Raw genomic sequence first — 8,679 nt, 5'->3', positions numbered from 1 at the left:
TACTGCAGGCATTCTTGAGGGGTATGGTTACCCTGCAAACAAGCTGTATCCAGATTTATGTGCCATGTTGTAATACAGTGCCTGTTGCAATTTCAGAATCTCACACACGCCCTAGATTGAGTTCATGTGTTCAATCTGTTGCTTTCCCCTCTTTGCCCAGGGGCTTGGTTCTATTTTCAGAGTAATTCAAATAGATGCAGATATGAAACTCCAAGCACTTCATTGTAGTATGTTATATCTGCTGTATGTTGTAACGTCAGATGCTGAAGCAGATTTCGAAGCGGGCTGTTTAAACATGCACCTAGCTACTACCAAAGTGCAGAACTGTGGGCTCATTGGAATGAGGCAATAGCAAGTAGCCAGCTTCCCTCCTGTTTCCTGGCCTGTCTGTTATAATTGCAGACCTAAAATAAAATGACACTTCATCCTGCACTGCAGAGAAATTGTAGATACAGCATTTTCAAGATGTGGCTCACAGGAAATGTAGGCAAAACTATGTAACCATTTCTCTAGATGAATTTCAGCCGTTTTGTTTAAAAAAAAATTAAGAATAGCACACTACTAGTAGTCACTTTCAAAGAGTAAAATATGAGCTACTTTCTTCCTTCAAATTCAGGTCAAACATGGGTGAAACCTTCTAAGTAGTTAGACAAAGCTGTAGTATGAGTCTCATCACAAAAATAAATCCATTGTGGAGGAGCCAGTTGGAGCAAATGTTTAAGGGAACACTTCCGGCTGGGCAGGAAAACGTTGATAGAGTTTCACCAGACTCTCAGAAAACGTGCCGATGTGGTCACTGTTTGGTCTAAGCATCAAAAACTATTGCAGTTTTTTTAAGCATCTACCGGCCAGGCTAAAGTTTAACAGGGCTAGATAGAAATCATGCTTCCTTCAGCCATTCCATCACTTTTCAGAATTGGCCAAGTGGCATTAAACTTTGGTGCACCATTAATAGGAAGGAAAGCTCCACTCTGTTAACCCTTGAACTAGTGCTACCTGTGACCTTTGAGATGTACATGGGCTCTCTTTGTCAAGCAGTCAGTACATTTGTGATCAAGGGAGGGAAATGGCTCCCAAGGGCTGGTCCGAAGAAGATTTGTTAAGGGGCATGGGTGGGGGTTGGAGGCATTGGCGTTTATACAGGATATGTAGAAAGTCCATTGTGAAAATGTCTGCTAATCCTGCCAGACTCTTTCTTGGGGAAAACTGCATCTGGCTTCACAGCTGAATTTAGAGAGCTATCCTAAACGGGTGTTGCCTCTAACTTTATTTCGCTCTGGCTCACCATTGTTCTTTGTTCTGAAAGATCTGCGTGATGTATGCAGTTAAGGATTACATGAAAGAGTAGGCTATATACTCTTTTGTTTCCACGTATTAGAAGGAGATGGTTGACTGTTTAAAGGCTTTCCCAAGTCATCCTAAAGCACTGAAGTCTCTTCCCCTTTGTTTGAGCCTTGAGTGCTTATTGGCCAAGAGGGGGAGCTGGTCTCACTGTGACTGGCTAGTGCTCCTATCTTTCACCCTAACCATTTCATGCTTAATAGAGCTGAACACTACACTGTGTTCCAGAACCTAATTGAGGTGAGTGAGCTGTCACTGTGAAAGCTGGTTCAAAACCTCATTTAATAACTTTTAGCTATTTAAAAAAAAAAAAAAAGCTTACCTGTGGGGTAAGCACTGCTTCATAGAGTTAATACTTTCGTGTGTTTCTATTAAATGGGGACATAAGGAGTTAGATTTACTGACATTTTTTCCATTTACAAGTTAAGGTCAAATAAACTAGCTCTGATTTACTTTGAGTGGATTACTAGGTCCAGTGTGACCAACATAAGCATCAGTCCCACATGAAATATTCTTTTACTTTTGGATGTTTGTGATACTGTCTTACCCTGTAAAGGCAGTTTGGCCACTTAAAACTTGTTGCTCATCATTACTGTCTTAAACAGCTCAGTTCTTAATCACTCTACAACCTCATTTACACCATAGGGAAATGGGATTGGCCAGAACTGGCCTTTCACAGAACAGTGGCTTTTGTAGACTAGGCCCAATCATTTTATAAGCAAGGCCTGGGCTAGTGCTCATCTGCTTTTTGTGTTAGCAGCACTTAAATGTTGCTGGCTGGTAGATGGAGTCTCTAGAGTATTAGCCCTTTAGCGCTCTCTAACCGAAAAGTCCATGCAAAGAAAATCTAATTGGAGAAACATGGAAGCTTTTAATAAAAAAAAAAAAAGGGGGGGAACATTTTCACCACTCTACTAATCTGTCAGTTTAAGACTTTATTTTTTCCTGAAGAGTAATTAATGTTGTGGCCTTTGGTTCACTATTCTGTATTCCCACTAATCCAGTATAACAAAACTGCTGTTTAAGTTCCTTATAATGGCCTGTGTTCCTTTTTTGGTTTAAACTGGTGGCCCTTGGCTTATATCACTCTTAAATATTCTTGTGGCTTCTTCCCTTGCTATTCTCCAATATTGTATATACTTTTTCTCTTGCTGCCTCCTTTCCAAACAATACTGACCAAGTTTCTCTAACATTCTTTGAATCATTGAATTTTCTTGCTCTAGGACAATCATTCAAATCTTAATAATACAGTAACTGTACAGTGTTATACATGTGCTGACTTTCATAGATACTAAGGTCAGAAGGGACCATTATGATCATCTAGTCTGACCTCCTGCACAACGTAGGCCACAGAATTTCACCCACCACTCCTGCGAAAAACCTCTTACCTATGTCTGAGCTATTGAAGTCCTCAAATTGTGGTTTAAAGACTTCAAGGAGCAGAGAATCCTCCAGCAAGTGACCTGTGCCCCATGCTACAGTGGAAGGCAAAAAACCTCCAGAGCCTCTTCCAATCTGCTCTGGAGGAAAATTCCTTCCCGACCCCAAATATGGCGATCAGCTAAACCCTGAGCATATGGGCAAGATTCACCAGCCAGATACTACAGAAAATTGTTTCCTGGGTAACTCAGATCCCACCCCATCTAATATCCCATCACAGGCCATTTGGCCTATTTACCATGAATATTTAATTACTAAAACCATGTTATCCCATCATACCATCTCCTCCATAAACTTATCGAGTTTAATCTTAAAGCCAGATAGATCTTTTGCCCCCACTCCTTCCCTTGGAAGGCTATTCCAAAACTTCACTCCTCTGATGGTTAGAAACCTTCGTCTAATTTCAAGTCTAAACTTCCTGGTGGCCAGTTTATATCCATTTGTTGTGTCCACGTTGGTACTTATTTTATACAGTTACAGAATTTACTCTAAGACTTGACTTTGGGGGTCCAGTGAGAGACAACCATATGAAATGCCGGTTGAATTATAATAGGCAAATTTTCTGCACCACCAGAGAAGTGGGTTCAAATCCTGATGTGTTGCCAAGGAACATTCAAGGTGTCCCAAATATCTTGTCTTCTGTCTTAACTAATAGAGAACAAAAGTGTTTCCATTCTGAGGCTCCTTATAGGACTTGGGAATCTTGTCTAACTTTGAAAAGTACTGTCTCAGCATTGATCTAGCATGGCTGCCTGAATGGCTAGCTTGTTATGCAAACTCAAGTTGCAGTCTGTGTCTCTACTCTGCAGCCAACAATCAGAGGTCCTAAAATGAAAAGGCTGCACTGAGAGCCTCCAAAGAACTTCCTTTTCAGGGAAATCTATTGGGTTGCCTGAGGCATCTGGGAATTTCAAATACTTCCTCATTTTTGTACTTCAAATTGTACTGGGTTATGACTGGCTACATCCAAACATATTCAGGTATGGTACCATGCCAGTATACAGTTGATTTGTTTTGGTAAAGTAACACTCCTGTGGCAGACAGAACTGTTTTCTGGCTTACTGAAAATTCCCTTCTCCCTTCCTGTCCCTTTGCATCTCTTCCAGCAAAATGACAAATATTGACTATCTGGAAATAGTGGTGTATTAAGAAACTTGTCTTTTTATTTTAGAATTTTTAAATGGGGCTAAAATCAAACACACTGACTAAATTGTCTCAATTAATGAGACCCCAAACCGCTGTAATACTTGTGATGGGCAAAAGAAGTGGAAGCTAAATGGTCAAATGACAAAAGGGCTGATTATTTTGCAGATCAGCAATCTCTAAAATGTTAATCACTTTAGAACAGCAGTTATCATGGTTTCTTGGTGCTGCAGGAATATTTGCGTTCTGTATTTTATCTCGTATATAATGTGCAGTTATACCTATGCACAGTGGGGTGAGCTGAATGGTCTAGAAACTGTATTCCATAGAACAAGAGTACTTATGGCACCTTAGACTAACAAATTTGTTAGAGCATAAGCTTTCATGGACTACAGCCCGCTTCGTGAGATGCATGGAATGGAACGAACACGAACACGAACACGTGTTGGAAGTTGCCATAAAACTGAGAGAGGCTAATTAGCTAACTAGGATTTTCTGGACTAGGGGTGGCCAACCTGAGCCTGAGAAGGAGCCAGAATTTACCAATTATGTTGCCAAAGTGCCACAGTAATAAGTCAGCAGTCTGCCACCAGCTTCTCCCCCCGCCCCGTGCCTCCCGCCCACCGGCAGGGCTCCTCCGCCTTCCTCCCCACATCTCCTGATCACTGTTTCGTGGTGTGCGGGAGGCTCTGGGCGGGAGGGAGAGGAGCGAGGGCACGGCAGGCTCAGGGGAGGGGTCGGGAAGGGGTGGAGTGGGGGCAGGGCCTGGGGCAGAGCCAGGGGTTGAGCGGTGAGCACCCCCCCGGCACATTGGAAAGTTGGCGCCTGTAGCTGCAGCCCTGGAGTCGGTGCCTATCCAAGGAGCCGCATATTAACTTCTGAAAAGCCACGTGTGGCTTCAGAGCCACAGGTTGGCCACCCCTGTTCTGGACTCTGGCATTTAAATAATACATGGGGTTACAAAATCCAGTTGATTGGTAAAATAACATTGATTTGCTTAAGTTCTGGTGCATTTTTATACACACAAGCCAGTGGCAGGGTAAGTTTCCCTTACAACTTCAGCCTCTGCCTGAGTGCTTAAACATTGGGTTTTTGTTTTTTGTTTTTTAGAATGGCCTGTCTGGTTGTGGGAATTCAGTCATTCCAACAAATTCTTGGTTGAGACTAACAAAAGGGGGACTACTTAATGTTTTTTTAGTAGTGGGCTAGCCTAGTACCATCAGATGACTTGGAAAAATCATCTTTTTAAAACAAAGTCCTATGTCTCCTCTTTGGCAGGTTGGGGATTAGGAGAAGAGGGAGTAGTAGAATTCTAAGAGCTTTCTTCTAAATCCCCAAAAGTCTGAAACTGAATAAATTGGTTTGGGTTTTTGTGGCAAATCCAATGCCCAAAATGACCAAACCAATTCAACAAGTTACATTTTGTTGCACATCTAATTTCCTTACAGTATTTTGTCCTTACGCTAGCCAAAAGGGTTCTCTTTTCAGAAGGGGGAGTATCTGGCTGGCCATGTCATGTGGAGAACCTCAGTGCAAAAGCAGAATTTCAGACCTGACCCTTCTGGGTAGTGACTAAAAGTTATCCCTAACATCTCTTCGTAGCTGACTTTTGAAATACATTCATGGTCTTTGACCAGGAAGTGAACAAGTTGTCCACCTGGCAAATCACCACTATAACTGATCCTCTTAGGTTCCACAGAAGTGGCAACAAATTGAACAGACAGAGCCTGAACTCCCTCATCTTCCCCCCCTCTCCCCCCACCCACTTCTGGACTTTGGCTACCACAGACTATTCTAGGTTCTCTAAGAACATAATGGCTAGATCAGTGTTGAAGCATACTTAAAAAGGCCGCATGGCCATGCTTTCACAGCTGCTATTCGTACCATAATTTTGTGGAGAAACAGAACACTTAATTCCCCAGGATTGCTAATCTAGCACTTCTCTCACACACCAGAGTATTTTTGCAATTGAATTGCAGGCAATTCCTTCCTTGGAGCAGCAGGGGTTGAAGTGCTTTCTCTGTCTTGCTGACTGTTTCCTCTTCATATGTGTCTGATTAATCCCCTCTGAAGGTAAAGAACAGTCTGTTTAAAAAAAAAAAAAGAAATATCCCTGCTTAAGATGCCTTAATATGGACTCCTTTTTGACAGGAAATGGCACAGCTGCCTCAAGAGGAAGCTCTCTGTTTCAGATGTCTCATATATAATGTTTGGTGTGAAGCAAAATCTTGCTGCACAGCTCGGCATAGCTCACTTAGCCCTGTGCAACTAGCAGGAAGTACAGCTAGTTAAAACCTTCTAAAGTAAAGGAGGGACTCCTTATTAGCCTGTTGTGACTTATTTTTTAAAGCTGCTTTTTCATCATGAGCTGATGGGATCTGAGCATCTCTGCTCTCAACTGACTGACATTCTTCACTGTGAGATTTAATGTCTGAGAGGTGCCTTTGGCTCCGCTCCAGCTTCTGAAGGAAGCTGATGACTAAGGGCTTCCTTTGAACAACGTCATCTCCTGGTCCCTTTCCGGGCTTGGTACCACTCAAACGGCCTTATTTGGCTGACTCTTTCTTTCTCTGTGCAGGGAAAGGGCCTCCCTGATTTTTGCACAATAAAGCTGTTGTTTGAGTTTAATCATAGCACTGACAGTTACAGTGAGGCCTGCTTGGAGAATGGTGCCAAGATTCTCTCAACTCTGTGGGGATGTCTACACAGCTACTAGACGCTCGTGGCTGGCTCGGGCTGTGGGGCTGTTTCATTGCTGTGTAGACTTCAGAGTGTAGGCTGGAGCCCAAGTGCCAGGATTCTCCTGCCTTGCAGGGTCCTAGAGCCTGGGCTCCAGTCTGAGCCCAGAAGTCTACTCAGCAGTGGAATAGCCCCACAGCCAGAGGTGACTGGCATGGGCCAGCTATGGGTATCTAGTTGCTGTGTAGACATAAGGCACTCTCTCTCCTTACCTCCAAGAAGTACCTCATTCACATGCTTGCTTTTAATGTGGTGTGCCAAACTCTTCAGGGGGCCTCTGTAGCAGTGTTAGTGCACACACTAAAAACAACAAAAAACCACGACACCCCCCCCCACCCAGGAATAATTCATGCCAATTTAGTGGCTTGCTTTTCCTAAGGGATGTGTTAGAACAACAGAAGACGTGTGGATTAGATCTACTAAATGCCATATTAGTGGCTTGTATTTTTACAGTGATCTTAAACTTCTAAAGCAACCTGAAGTTTAAGTTTCATGCTCATGGCTTTTTTTTATTGTGAGTTGTTTCGCAAAAGCACTTGTCTTATACCTTATTGAAAACTGACTTCAACTGTGGAATTGCTGAATGGTCTGGGTGTATAAACACATCCATCTGACTGCAATAGCTAATGCTGATTCTCTTGCTATAATGCTTAATGTATCTTCCAACTCCACTGCCAAATATTTGTAGAAAATAGGTCCTTTGGCAGGTTTGGTGATGATTAAAACCATAGATCTAGAGAGGAGGAGGAAGAGAATCAGCTGCAACTGTTCTGAAATTAATCAAGGGTTTTTAGGCTTTGAAACTCCCCCCTCTGTGCCGCGCCCACCCCTCCCCCCCATGTGTAGCTGTAAAATCTTGTGGGGGAGATCCAACATTTGCTGTCTTACTGTCCAGCCATAGGATACTTTAGTTTATCTTCACCTAGGTACCTCTATTACCCACAAATGTGGGTGTCATAATGGCCATCCTAGTTTGGGTTTTTAAACTTGAAGGTACAAGCTGACTAAATACCAATCTGGATCTTTTGAGGACAATGGGATGACTCCTGCAGGTATCTGCAGACCTAAAGTACAGCCACACCCAAAATTATACTAGTTGCCATACAAACCTGTAAGACAACAATCGCTGTCCTGAGGAGCTCACTTTGTAGGACAAGTGTCTGAAGAGTGGGGTGGGAGTGTCTGGCAGTATCCAGCTGCTTCGTCCACTAGCCATTAGTAGTTGAGTAACTTAAGAGGAGGAATTTGAGTGGAGAAGGGAGTTGTTGTGGGGGAAGAAAGCATGAAGACTGTTGGGGAGGGTGGAAGAGGAGAAACAAGACATCAAAACTGGCATCACTGGAACAGAGGTACAATGTGCTAAGAGTCCTGGGTTTAACTTCAGTAATGTGGTAGCCTGTGAATCCCACAAAATACTGACTGGACTATAAATTTGGTAAATGACGCAGACCCTTTGCTTGTTGCAGCCCCTTAGTAAGCAACAATTCAGAATATCTCATTGAGATCCCATGCATACTTTAATGAAAGCTCTTAACTCCTGTTCCAAAAACAAACTAGATTATTCCCTGAAGCTATGAGACATGTCTCTTGTCTGACTCTGAAAATCACTAACCGAACCTCTCATCCTCCCTCTTGCTTTACCACTATGAATCACTGCTCTGTCCTCTGGTTAGGAAGGGCTTGTTAACTTGAGGAAATTATTCAATATAGGAAAAATCTAGCAGTGAGTATAATCTCATCAGTCACGTAGCAGCTTTAAATAAACTTTATGGTTTCATGTGGCATAATAATGCATGAAAAGCTGTGCCAAATTCATCCCAATATAACTTTTTTACACGAAGAATGAATTTGGTCCCTTAATTTTATTGTCTGTTCTAGGGCTTGTCAATTTCCTGATGTAGACCAGAAGAACTATAGCACTGTAATTTATACTACTAAATAGGTAGCAACACTGACAAGAATTTAGATCAACCAAAAGATAATGCTTGGCATGGCAATTGGAGCAGTTCCAGAATC

The 8,679-nt window shown here is 42.6% G+C and overlaps 1 protein-coding gene across 1 annotated transcript in view; it reads left to right on the top strand.

Annotated features, from left to right (window-relative positions):
* The window catches only part of MSN (moesin), a 74,717-nt gene that overhangs the window by 1,940 nt on the left and 64,098 nt on the right, over positions 1–8,679 (top strand). The gene's annotated exons all lie outside the window — the stretch shown is intronic.

Source organism: Eretmochelys imbricata, chromosome 9 (assembly GCF_965152235.1).
Source record: "Eretmochelys imbricata isolate rEreImb1 chromosome 9, rEreImb1.hap1, whole genome shotgun sequence".
NCBI lineage: Eukaryota > Metazoa > Chordata > Testudines > Cheloniidae > Eretmochelys > Eretmochelys imbricata.
This window is presented reverse-complemented; position numbering and strand designations above follow the sequence as displayed.